The sequence below is a fragment of the Pleurodeles waltl genome, chromosome 4_2 (assembly GCF_031143425.1).
Source record: "Pleurodeles waltl isolate 20211129_DDA chromosome 4_2, aPleWal1.hap1.20221129, whole genome shotgun sequence".
NCBI classification, from domain to species: Eukaryota; Metazoa; Chordata; class Amphibia; order Caudata; family Salamandridae; genus Pleurodeles; species Pleurodeles waltl.
The window spans coordinates 943,346,420-943,359,479 of NC_090443.1; the positions used below are offsets into that span (position 1 = coordinate 943,346,420).

The following is a 13,060-nucleotide window of genomic DNA, read 5'->3' on the forward strand; positions in this document are numbered from 1 at the left end:
GGAGTTTGCATTTTTTTCCCCACTCCACGCTCTGCTTAATAGTGGAGCGAGGAGGAGTTTTTCCTTGCTCGTGCTCATCAACGGTGAGTTGGTGAGCGTGAGCAAGGAAAATCTTACTCAAGACCACTTCCCGGCGAAAAATCTCCTGTTTGCATTGAGTTAGCTACCACTCTAGTAGAAAATCAACTCGAGCAGCAGAAAAGAAGCAACTCCCTCTTGCGCTGCGCAGGCAGCCATTTCTCAGCACGGGACAAACCTGGCGCTAAGAATCAGCGTGAACAGTGCAACCTAATGCACTCTTCCGCTTGCGGAACGCTGTGTAGCGTGGCAGAGTGTTTTTGGGCACTTCGCAGAGCTCCGCGTAGTGCAACTCTGCGAACTCTGCCCAGGCCTACTTAAAATATTTTTTGCAAATATTGCAAGCTAGCTATTAGTGTTTTCCTTTCACATTTATGGTACATATCTGCCACTATATTATCACTTTCGTAGTTGGATTAACTGCATGCATAGGTAGGGGTGACCTATAGTGGGAGGGTCAGGGGGTTAGAATGTTAGGATGTGGGTTCTGAGGCATCCATGATTGTTTGCTTTTTTAAGTTATTAAGCGAGGGCCTCGCTATTGCCAGGTAGCCTGGGTGCTGATGTCACCTCTTTCTGCAGACTCAACGAGCTTAAAGAATTCCATGCATGTTTGTCTATTCAGAGTTCTAGTATATATATATATATATATATATATAAATATATATATATATATAAAGAAGACTCTTGGAGTTGAAACGCGTTAGTTGTTTATTGCTGGCTTGGATTAAAATATTGGCTATTTGGTGAAACGGAGTGCAGTGGTTTTCTTTTTCTTTGGATATACATACTGAGGAGGAATGGTCTACCTCCTACCACTGGCACTGGCAGTTTGAGTGCACCATGTCAGAATTGTGACCCTTTGTTTGGATTTATATATTATTTAATTTTTTTTCACTGAAAAAAACAAAGGTTACAGGGACTTGTTAGTTAGGCTCTGAATTTACTCATACAAAACCATAGAAATTCAGCCGTATTGTTCTTTCAAGTAACTATAACTCGCTCCCTGAGGTACCTATAATTCGTGCCTTTGCCATGCACAGTTTTCTTATCAATAATTTTATTGCAAATGTTGCAGTGAAAATATCAAAGATGCCATACAAGATCACATCAAAGGTATGATATGTGGATGAGTAAGAGATAATTATGTACTGTTCAAGGCAGCATTTATGAAAATGAAGGTTGCTGGACTTTGAAAGCTCATTTTATTTTCAGATGAAGTGCACATGACCACATTATCTGAGATGTTTTGCACCTGATCGAAATATGAACTGCAATTTAAAATTGTGGTGAAGAGATACTAATGAAGAGATGTAACGCGAGCGCGCCAAAATTTGGTAATATGCTGAAATGAAGGGTGCATTCTGGGATTTGAAGTATCTGTCATTGCATGCAACTGCTCTCCTGTGAACAAGGCTTTTTGCTGAAACGCATCAGGAAGAAATGATTTGCTGCCATTTCAATATGAAATAAACTTGTGCCAGATTGGAATTGGAAGGCTTCTCAATTTGCTTTTTTTTATGAATGTAACAGGATGCTCCATGCCCGCTGTGAAGCCGCCCTGAAGGAGTGGTGGCCTCGTCAATTAAGTTTTGCTGTGTGGAATATATATATATATATATATATATATATATATACACACATATATTATTTATTTATAAATATATGTATGTATATTTATATTCACTGAAAAAAACAAAGGGTACAGGGACGTTATAGTTAGCTTCTGAATTTACTCATACAAAACCATAGAAATTCCGCAGTTCTAGTTAGAGTTCTTTCAAGTAACTATAATTCGCGCCCTAAGGTAACTATAATTTGTGCCCTTGCCATGCACAGTTTTCTTATCAATAATTTTATTGCAAATGTTGCAGTGATAACATCAAAGATGACATACAAGATCTCATCAAGGATATAATATGTGAAGTAATTAGCCGTGCATGGCAAAAGTGCAAATTATAGATAACTCAAGGTGCGAGTTATGGTTACTTGAAAGAACTCCAACTGTAACTGCTGAATTTCTAGGGTTTTTGCCCTGAGGCCAACCCCCTTTAAGCACCCAACCTTGCACCGTGCACAGCCTTCACTCATGCACAGCGGAGGTTGCCAGCAATATCTGGCCTGCAGCAAGATTTTGCGGCCAAACCCCCTATCCACCCAACCCTATGCTGTACACAAGCCTTTGGCCGTGCATGGGGGGAGTTGTCCACGACCTCTCTGGGTGTGAGAATAGGTGTGAGGGGGTGTATCTGTGGGTGATAGTGTGTACATCAGACACAAGGGCCTGAGTGGGTGCGTGAGTGTCTGAGTGGGTCTGTGAGTTTGTGTGTGTGTCTGAGTGGGTGTGTGAGTGGAAGAAAGAGATTGAAAGAGTGAAAGGGAGAAGAAAAATGAGAGTTTTTTAGGGTTTAATGTGCGTTATATTTCTGCACATTTTAAAAAGAAAAATATATTCATCATTTTTAAAAAGTAAAATCCCCTTTCATATGACCCTTGAACATTTTGTCAGTTAAAAAAAATAAATGAAGAGTGAAAACGAGTCTGGCTTGGCGGAACTCCAACCCGCAATACTCAGTGTAAAGGTTTGTGGCCTTCACACTGAACTGTTCGTTTTTTTTAAATTCCATTTTTTATAGCCCTTTATGGCCTGTCACTGTGGGTAGCCCTCAAGGACTCCCCTGCAGTCCCTATATGTGTATTTGTTTATTTTAATTTTTTTGTTGCAAAATGCCCTTCATAGGCTGTCAGGGACTGCAAAAGAAGCTTCAAAGCCTCTCCCGCAGTCCCATTGCTTTGTCAACCAAGGAGCTCCATTTAACAGCAGCTCCATGGTTGCTGAAGCAAACCTTTCATCTCTGTTCCCTGCATGTGGGCAGGGGACAGAAATGAAAGGTCTGCTTTCAGACCGAAGGGACTTGCTTGACAGCTCCCACTGTTTGAAACTGGAGTGTTTGCTGTGGCCTGGCTGCAGCTTCATAGCTGACAGGCCTCCCCCACACAGTGAAAGCAATTTGCCCTAGGGAGGTGGTTGTCCCCAGGGCATGAGGGATGCCCACGGGCCCCCCACATATATCATGAAAATCACCACAGGGAGGTGGTGATCCTCAGGGCTGCGGGAGGGGCAGGCGGCCCCCTGCACTCGTATAAAGAATGTCCCTGGGACTTGGCCTACCCGGGGGCTTAAAAAATATGAAGTGTGGGAGCCCACACTTTTTGTTTTATTTTCACCTGATCCGCGGTGAATCGCCGTGCAAAAAAATGCTTTTTAACCTGGGACCCCACCACCAGAGCTAAGGGATCAGGGTGTCCCTACCCTGTCCCCTTTTCTTTTTTGTTTTTTTTTTACATCTTTTTTCTGGGACTCGGCTAGAGTCCCAAGATGGCTGCCAACACTTCATGGTTGAAGTGTTGACAGCCAATCTGATCTCAGCATGAGTATCCCTAGGTATACAATTTTTTCCCCTTAATTTCTCCGATACTACTAAATGGATTTACTCAAAAACAAAAAAGGTCGCTTTGTGGACCAGGAGCCACCTTTCTGCCAAATTTGGTGTAATTCCATCCAGTAGATTTGGCATCCTATGGAAAAACGAATGGGAAAAAAGTGTTTTAGCATCCCCTTATTTTTCTCACCCCCCTGGATGGATCACCCTGAAACTCTCCAAACAGTAGCTCAAGTGAGCATCATATTTTTTTAGAAAAGTTTGTGAAGATTCATCAAGCAGCGCTAAAGTTATTAGGAAAACAAAAAATGCTATTTCTTTAGAAACTTGGTCCAACCTAACTATAACTACCTATACCTATATATATATATATATGTCTTATCCTCAGTGATCATGCTGTTGTTTATGCTTTTCCTCAGTAGCTTTGGAAGCATCAGGCAAGGTTTGGATTTGGTTCTTCTCTAGACACATTGCACAGTATGTTAGACAGCCTCTAGTATGTGTCTCCGACGTTCTCTCTTCTCAGTATCACCTTGACAGTGGGACCACTGTCCCCTCTTGGACTGGTTGGCCGCAATGACCTCAGATAGAGGCACCTGTTGGTGCTCTTTACAATCAATTCACCATGGATGCGAATTGTTTCGGAGAGCCAGACTGCCGCGAAATGTCTTAGGTTGTCACCTTCCTCGCCTTCATGCATATTTACCATAATGATGTATCATGATGTCTAAGGGTGTATAATGATGTTGTGAAGGAGTTTTGTAAAACTTCCTATCTCAAATCGAAATGACTCTGATAGCAGGACTGTCACCTCTTCTTCAAGAACCTCAGGTATGAGATTCTGCATATTTGTGTTGTCCTCAGGGCAGATTTACACTGTCTTCTCTAAGCATGCCATTCTGTTGTCTTCAGCATGATGTTTCTGTCTGTGTAGAAACAATGGATATTGAAAAACTAGAAAGCTCCCCACTAGCATGCAGGTTTCAGCCCAAAAAGCAGCACTTCATCAGGAGTTTTCCAGGATTATAATGGTAAACTGAGGCAGTATCCCTTACAGTATTTAACCAATACAATTTTCCAGTAATGTTGATTTACTTTCAGTTTGTTTGTATCAAGGACCAGCTTCAAATGTGCCAGAGCACTTGAAAAAAAGATAGCAACACATTGTTCACAAATAACCACGAATATCACATCATGGAATGTCCTAATTACATTAAAGAGTGAAAAACATTACAATTACCACTTAAAGTGGATCCTACACAGTAGCAAAATTGAAGTAGGTAGAGGTAGTAAAACACAAATATACATTACATAGAAGAATCAATTGTCATACACTTAGTAAATAGGACAGCCTACGTAGTTAAGTACCATGGGTACTTGAAGATAATGTCACAACATGTTTGAGATCTTTTTTTGATATGTCTAGAGAGTGGTTAGTGTGCATTACAGGGTTAATTGAGATCCATATTTGAGTGGTGTTTCCTGAGAATAATTCTGAGACAGTTTTACATTTTGCTTGACAGTGCAGCTGTCGCCAGTCCTTATGTGATCAACATAAAAAGACCTTGAAAAAGCACTACAGAAAGAGGGGCATTGGCTCTGCCCACATATTGATTAGTTTGAGTACAGAATTTGATTGGGCAAAAGTTGTGCTTTTCTGTCACAAGAGTGCTTGTATTGTACTTCTGTTGGCTACCCGCAAGTGTTTCCTAGCTCAACCTAGAATGGTTGCCCCTATTAAGACATAATGATCTGATGTTGGAGGTACGCAAATGGAAAAAACCACCACTTTACTTTAATGGCATTGGCTGAAATGGCTTTTGCCTCACTACGATGTGTGATCCAGTAGCAGTATGGCCAGAAGATGTGTCATGACAGCGTGACTGTGCACGTAAAGTAGTGCGCGGATCAGATTTAGCTATTTATGGCCTGCAATTTTAGGTCCTGTGAAGTCGCTCATTGTGTGGACATGGCTTGGTTGTGGCTTTTTCTTGTGGGGGTTGTGCGCTCTTTAGAGTTAGCATGTACAAGTTGAATGAAAAATGTGTTGGTTTTCGTAGTAACAACTTTAAATTCGATTAAGGACACAGAAGCAAGGATTATGCTTAACTCTCTTTACTGAAGAAACAACATCAGCTAATCACAAATTACCAAATTACTTCAATAAAGGTGTATATTGTCCATGGACCTAACATCCCTTCATCCACCAATCACTGTCCTTACAAGTCCTCAAATCTGGGAAACACCATTTTGCTGCCTCTTCCAATGCCAGGCAGCATCAACTCTCAATAATGTCCAATAACCATCAGTCCAACGGCCAAAAATCAATCCATCTCATGATTAAAGAACTCTATGACGCTTCTGAAATCTCATCTATGATTTGAAAGTCACTCTTGCTTTTGATCCATACCTATGAGGTAAAGAACACATCTGGTACTTTCTGTACGTCAAATATTTTGAAACTATGGGCAGGTAAACAACATGATTATACTCTAGAGCAAAGCAATACAGGTGTAATTATTATATAACGTGTAGTTCCATGCTGACTTCTGCCAGCTACCGATTGGTGGAATTTTTTCGATCATGGCTTGGAGAGCACCAGATAGATTTTCCGGAAGCAGGAGCTCTCTACTATTCACGTTGGGAAAGTTGCCTCTCAAACAGAAAAATTACTCGAGCTGCAGCAAAACCAGCTTGAGCAACAGTGCTTCTGGCACACGGCACGGTGCTGTTTGTGCTGATCGGTCAGAGCGAACAATCTTATGGTGCTAAAAATCAGCACAATGTACATGCTTGTGGAACTCTGTGAAATCTCATGGAGTTTTTATGTAACTCTGCTGAGAGTGAAACTCCGCGAGTGCCACCCACCCCTAAGTATTACCTGCCCAACTCTTAAACAATCTCAGCACCACAATAATATTCCACATGCTACCGTATCTTGGTTTAGGTAGGTGGCATATACTTATCCCTTTAAGTACTTTATAATCCTAACAAAATTGCAGATCGAAAATTATTTACCAACCTGTGAGCGAGGCCTTCTTCTGTTTTCTGGAACAAAAAATGTACTATTGCTGTTAAATCTGCTTCCATGCGATCCAGATCCCATTCCAGCTACCAACCCATCAAACTTTTCCATGATGACTTATACAGGCTTGCTTGATGTAATTTGCAACTGGTCCCGAAATCTATGGCATTTGTGAACGTCACCGGACATTTTCCAGCTTTGAGATTCAATTGGCCTTCTACCACCATCAGGTGTAGTTCATCCATGGTACCTTTCAGAATCTCTGGAAACATTGGCAATGCTACCGGGAATTTCAAAGTGATATCCAAGGATACAGGAAACCATAGTTGTGCTGTATTTTTTGATAAATACGTCCGTCAACAATAAACAGTATGTACAATATATACAAAAGGAGGGACAATGCCCACTCCAAAATGTCCGTGACCCAGGAGGCCATAACACATAGGCCAAGGCCACACTTGAATCCTGCCTCAATAGGGAGAGAACACTGCAGAGGCATCAGGTTGAAAAAACACAGGCACCTCAGGGGGATGGGGAATGGGTGGCACCTCAGCTGGAAGATGGTACAACACCACTGGCCTGGAGGGGGTTCAATGCCCACTGCTTGGACCAGGGGAGTGCAAAGCCACAGTCTCTCAGTGGGTGGTTTGCCCACTGCTTAGTCCTGGGGAGTTCAAAGGCACAGTTTTTCAAGTGGGTGGTTTGCCCACTGCTTGGTCTTGGGGAGTTCAAAGGCACAGTCTCTCAAGTGGGTGGTTTGCCCACTGCTTGGTCCTGGTGAGTGCAAAGGCACAGTTTCTCAAGTGGGTGGCTTCTCCACTGGTTCTGGAGGGAGCTTTGTGCCCAGTGTGCTTCATCCTGGCAAGGAGGGGGTGAGTGGATGCCTACTACCACTGGTTCTGGAGGGGGCTTTGTGCCCAGTGTGCTTCATACTGGATGGGGCAAGGTCACAGTCTCTCACCTGGGTGTCACAGTGACAGGAGTTGCAGGGGCCAGGATGTACTACAGCCCATATAGTCACAACTACACACTGCTCGCCGGCGGTGACGGCTGCTCAGTGGATGGCAGTTGCGCTGCAGGTGGCAGCAGAGCAGGTGTTGGTGCTGGTCACGATGCAGGTTGCAGTGCTGGCCGCGGTGCCGGTAGCGGTGCTGGCCACGGAGATGGTAGGCTCCAGCCCTTCTCCTGCAGCCTCGAACGGCTGCCCACTGGGGCTGCTGCTGCTGGCAGTGTTGCTGCTGGCGGCAGGGCAGGTGGTGGTGCTGCCCGCGGTGCAGGTGGCGGTGCTGGCCGTGGTGCAGGTAGCAGTGCTAGCCGCGGCGCAGGTAGCGGTGCTGGCCGCGGTGGTGGTAGGCTCCAGCCCTTCACCCGCAGCCTCAGACGGCTAAAGTGCTATGGCTGGTGTTGTATGCCCCTTCCTGCCCTTGGCAGATGGTGGTGCCTCCTTGCTTATGCCAGCTGGTGTTTTTTGTTTCTTGCCCTTGCTGGCTGGTGGTGCCTCGTTCCCCTTGCTGGCTGGTGGTGCCTCCTTCCCCTTGCTGGCTGGTGTCCCCTTCATTGCCCTTGCTAGGTGGTGGACCCTTCTTGGCCTTGGCAGGTGGTGCTGGCACACTGGCTGTGCTGACAGGTGCCTCCAGCAGTAGCTGCAGAAACCACAGTGGCCGTGGATTGGGTGGCTGAGGTGCTGGGCTGGGTTCTGGCCACCCTGGCCCGAAGTGAAGGACAGGGGCAGAGAGGTAGGGAATAGGTCAATGGTGGTGAGGAAAAGCTTCTTAGGGACACTGGGGTGGAAAGAGGGTGAAGGTTTGTGAGTGGAGGAAGAGGGAGTGGTTGTAGGAGGTGTCAGTCTGCTGTGTTTGGGTGCAGGTGCATGGGCTGGATGCTGTTGTGAGGTGGATGGCTGTTGGGTGCCTGTGTGCTTGCATTTGTGTACTTTGGGAGGAGGGGGCAGAGACACAGTGGGAGAGGAAACAGGGGACATGTGCATGGATGTGGGGGTGGTGACTGCCAGTGAGGGGCGTATAGTGATACGTGTGCTGGTGAGGGAGGTAGTGGATAAGGATGTAGTGCATGCAGGTGTGAGTGGAGATGCTACTGGGAGGGAGGCGGACAAGGAGGAGGAGGGGGACACAGTGGAGGCAGTGGATGTTGGTGTGTCCGCATCTGGATGGTGCTTGTGTGAGTGCCTGTGAGATGAAGTGTGGTGCTTGTGTTTGCCTGAGCCACTTCTGTGTGCTGATTTTGGTGAATGCTGGTCTGAAGGTGGGCTTGGGACAGGCTGGGGTTGAGGGGATTGGGACTGGGCAGAGGAAGTTGGAGGGGGGAGGCTGGAGACAGAGAATATGGCTGCCATCAGTGAGTTGGCCAGAGCCTGGAATGCTCTCTGTTGGACCGCCACGCCAGAGTGAATGCCCTCCAGGTATGCATTTGTTTGTTGCAAATGCCCTGCTAGACCCTGGATGGCATTCAGTATGGTTGACTGCCCAACAGAGAGGGACCTCAGGAGGTCAATAGCCTCCTCACTGACAACAGCAGGGGTGACTGGGGAGGGCCTGAGGTTCCTGAGGCGAGGGAGATGCCCACCCTCCTGGGTGAGCGGGCACCAGAAACACGCTGAAGGGCTGCGGGGAGGGCAGTGCTGGTACGGGGGGTGGAGGCTGTACCTGTAGTTGAGGTGGGCACAGAGGTGTCCGCCACCACAAGGGAGCTTCCATCGGAGGATGAGTCGCTGTCGGAACTGTCCCCTCCTGTGTCCGTCGGTGTGCTCCCCTCGCCCTCTGTCCCACTGGTGCCCTCACCGTTGGTGGATTCGGCCTCCAGGCCCATATGGGATACAGCTCCCTCCGTCGCCGGTGCCTCTGCTCCTCCACCAGATGATGCTAATGCACACAAGAACACGGTGACAAAACAAAAAGGAGGGGAGAGACAGAGGATACACTTGATCAATGCCAGCAACAACACTACCGTTGGCGTACACAACTCTCAGGGAACATGCACTCGAGCCATGCACTACCAGTTACAATACTAGTCACCAGCCCATGGGGTACAATGCCTAACGCCATTAGCTGCACACCTGAAACCCACAGGCCCCTGCCCAGTATTAGATGCCCACCAACATTATTGTGGTTGGAGTGCATCTGAGCTTGCCCATAATGTACCTTACCCTGTCATGTTCGCCCTGCCTAGGGGCACCCACAGCCCACATTCCCCACCCAGGTAACACCTTAACGCGTGCAAAGTCAAGAATCTGAATCTGTACTCACCCCCTTGTGGCTGCTGTGATGCCTTCAAGTGCCCATCCAACTCTGGATAGGCCACCGCCAGGTTGCGGAACTTCAGGGGGGTCAGGGTACGACGGTCACCCCTTCCTCGTTGGGAGGCCAGCCCCAGCTGGGCCTCCCCCATCTTCCTTGCCCAGCGGCGCAGGTCCTCCCACCATTTGCGGCAGTGGGTGGTCTGACTGTCAAAGACCCCGAGGGTCGGCACCTCCTTGGTGATGGCACGCCAAATACCCTTTTTCTCTAATGGGCGCTGACCTGCAGGAAAAATACAGCAGAAAAGGTATTAGTCACACCATCCTCCCAGTTACCCTCATGGCCCACCATATCCCTCCCATCCCCTTACCCACAGACATTGACCACCATTCATGCAGCACTCTGCCCAGGACCCCTCAGCCCCCCCCTCCTTACATGAAGCTTACACACACAGCACTCCATACATTCATGCCCCACGCATCATGCTCAAAGTGTACTCACCTGTTGGTCTGGAGGACCATAAAGTAAAGGGTACTGGGGTAGGAACCCATCCACCAGTCTCTCCAACTCCTCCGAAGTGAAGGCAGGGGCCCTTTCCCCAGACACGCGAGCCATGGTCACTTCCAGACACGGGTCACAGCAGCACTTGCAGTGTAGGTCCTCCCCTGTTGAAGGTCAGGAAGCAAGTGAGTGAACATATAGAAAATGGCGGTCACGTCCGCGGCGGAGCGTACCGTCACCACCGGCGTACATCGCCGTTGACTCCTGGAACATATAGGCCACAGTGATAACCAATGTGGTGTTTCACGGCAGTCATCGACCACAACTCTGCACAACGCCAGCGGAATTACCTCATTTCCACTTGTCCCTCCTCACAGGTCAGGCAGCTGCCATTTCAGGGGGGCACAGGCTATGGCACCTAACTGCATCACAGCAGACATAGGCACATCAACTGACTTACAAGTTCACATACCGTTTCTGTAAAACAAAAATGCATATTAATCTGAGTACATGTTTGAATATGACATTCCGCTCACAGTTTTTCACTCTAGAGTTCAACCACTGAGGATGAATAGGAGATGGAGACATCCCCCTGTGTACAGACCCCTGGTGGACCTGGCGACAATGGAGGACAGGCACATTATCCTGACCTACAGACTTGATAGGGCCACAATCCAAGAACTGTGTGCCCAATTGGAGCCAGACCTGATTTCAGCTATCCACCACCCCACATGTATCACCCCTCTAGTGCAGGTCCTGTCAGTGCTCCATTTTCTGGCAAGTGGTTCCTTCCAAGCGACAGTGGCCATGGCATCAGTGATGTCACAGCCAATGTTCTCCAACGTGCTGACCAGGGATTTGTCTGCCCTGCTGAAACACATGCGCAGCTACATCGTATTCCCCCAGGTGGAGGATTTGGCCACAGTGAAGGCTGGTTTCTATGCACTGGGACATATCCGCAATGTCATTAGTGCTATTGATGGTACACATATTGCCTTTGTCCCCCCTGAGAAATGAACAGGTGTGCAGAAATCAAAAGACCTTTCACTCTCTGAATGTGCAGATGGTGTGTTTGGCGGACCAGTACTTCTCCCATGTCAATGCAGAGTATCCTAGCTCTGTGCATGATGCCTTTATCTTACAGAATAGCAGAATCCCATATGTGATGGCTCAACTCCAGAGCCACCGGGTGTGGCTTATTGGTGAGCCCATGGTCCCCACCCAGTTGATGTAGGTATATGGGTGTGGGATTGTCGCTAAGGGTGAGTGTGTGGCTAACAGGTATCCCTCGATATTTACAGGTGACTCTAGTTACCCCAACCTCCCATCGCTACTGACCCCAGTGAGGAATGCCAGGACAAGGGCAGAGGAACGTTACAGTGAGGCACATGGGCGAACAAGGAGGACAGTTGAGAGCACTTTTGGCCTCCTGAAGGCCAGATTCCGGTGCCTCCATCTGACAGGTGGATCTCTGTACTACTCACCCAAGAAGGTGTGACAGATCATCGTTGCATGTTGCATGTTGCACAAACTGGCCTTGAGACGCCAGGTACCTTTTCTGCAGGAGGATGAGCCTGGGGATGGTTGTCTGGCAGCGGTGGAATCTGTGGACAGTGACAAAGAGGAGGCAGAGGAAGAGGATGTGGACAACAGAACTACAATAATCCAACAGTACTTCCAGTGACACACAGATAAGACACTGTTACTTCACCTTCCAATGCAGTTTTGTGTTGGACATTTTACATGGCAGCCTGATTTCCCTGTTTCTAAGGGCTCTTACTGTACCCTTTGGCATCTCTATTTTCAGATATCTGTGACCCACTCTGGCTCCTGGTGTGTTTACTGCTTCCCACTACAGGTCATACCTATGTAAATATAACTGTATTTGAATTGCAATGTTTACAGCTTGTGTAAGTAATACATATTTCAATCAACTGACAGACTCCATACGTGTATTTGGTCCAAGGGTGTTTATTTCTGTGATAATATGTGTTAGGGGTATTGCAATGGGCTGGCTTGATGGTGGAGAAATGTTCAGGATAGAGTCCAGTCTATTGGTATCATGGGTTCATTGTCCAACGGGGCATAGGAAGTGGAGCAATGTCAGTTCAAGGTGGACAGGGTGACAGAGTGGGACACACGGGTGACAATCAGGTGAGTCCTATTTCCTGGCGGGGGTCTTGGCAATGTTGTCTGACTTCTGCCTAGATCGCAGGGACCTTTTGCGTGGTGGTTCTCCTTCTGCAGGGGGTGGGGTGCTGGTGGCCTGTTGTTCCAGTGTCGGGGCCTCCTGTCCACTAGCGTCGGCGGAGGTGGAGGGCTGTTCTTCGATGTGGCTGGTGTCAGGGGCCCGTTATTGTGCCACTGCCTCCCTCATTGTGTTGGACATGTCTGCCAGCACCCCTGCAATGGTGACCAGGGTGGTGTGGATGTCTCTCAGGTCCTCCCTGATCCCCAGGTACTGTCCCTCCTGCAGCCGCTGTGTCTCCTGCAACTTGGCCAGTATCTGGCCCATGGTCTCCTGGGAATGGTGGTATGCTCCCAGGATGCTGGGGACTTCCTCGTGGAGAGTAGAATCCCTGGGCCTGTCCTCCCCCTATCGCACAGCAGTCCTCCCAGCTTCCCTGTTGTCCTGTGCCTCGGTCCCCTGAACCATATGCCCACTGCCACTTACCCCAGGTCCCTGATTGTCCTGTGTTTGTGGGGTTGCCTGGGGTCCCTGTAGTGGTGGGCACACTGCTGATTGATGTGTCCGGGGG

At 47.9% G+C, this 13,060-nt stretch overlaps 1 protein-coding gene across 1 annotated transcript in view; it reads left to right on the forward strand.

The window, feature by feature from the left end:
* Positions 1-13,060, forward strand: part of LOC138293503 (vitamin D3 hydroxylase-associated protein-like) — a 290,584-nt gene that overhangs the window by 3,419 nt on the left and 274,105 nt on the right. The window lies entirely within an intron of this gene.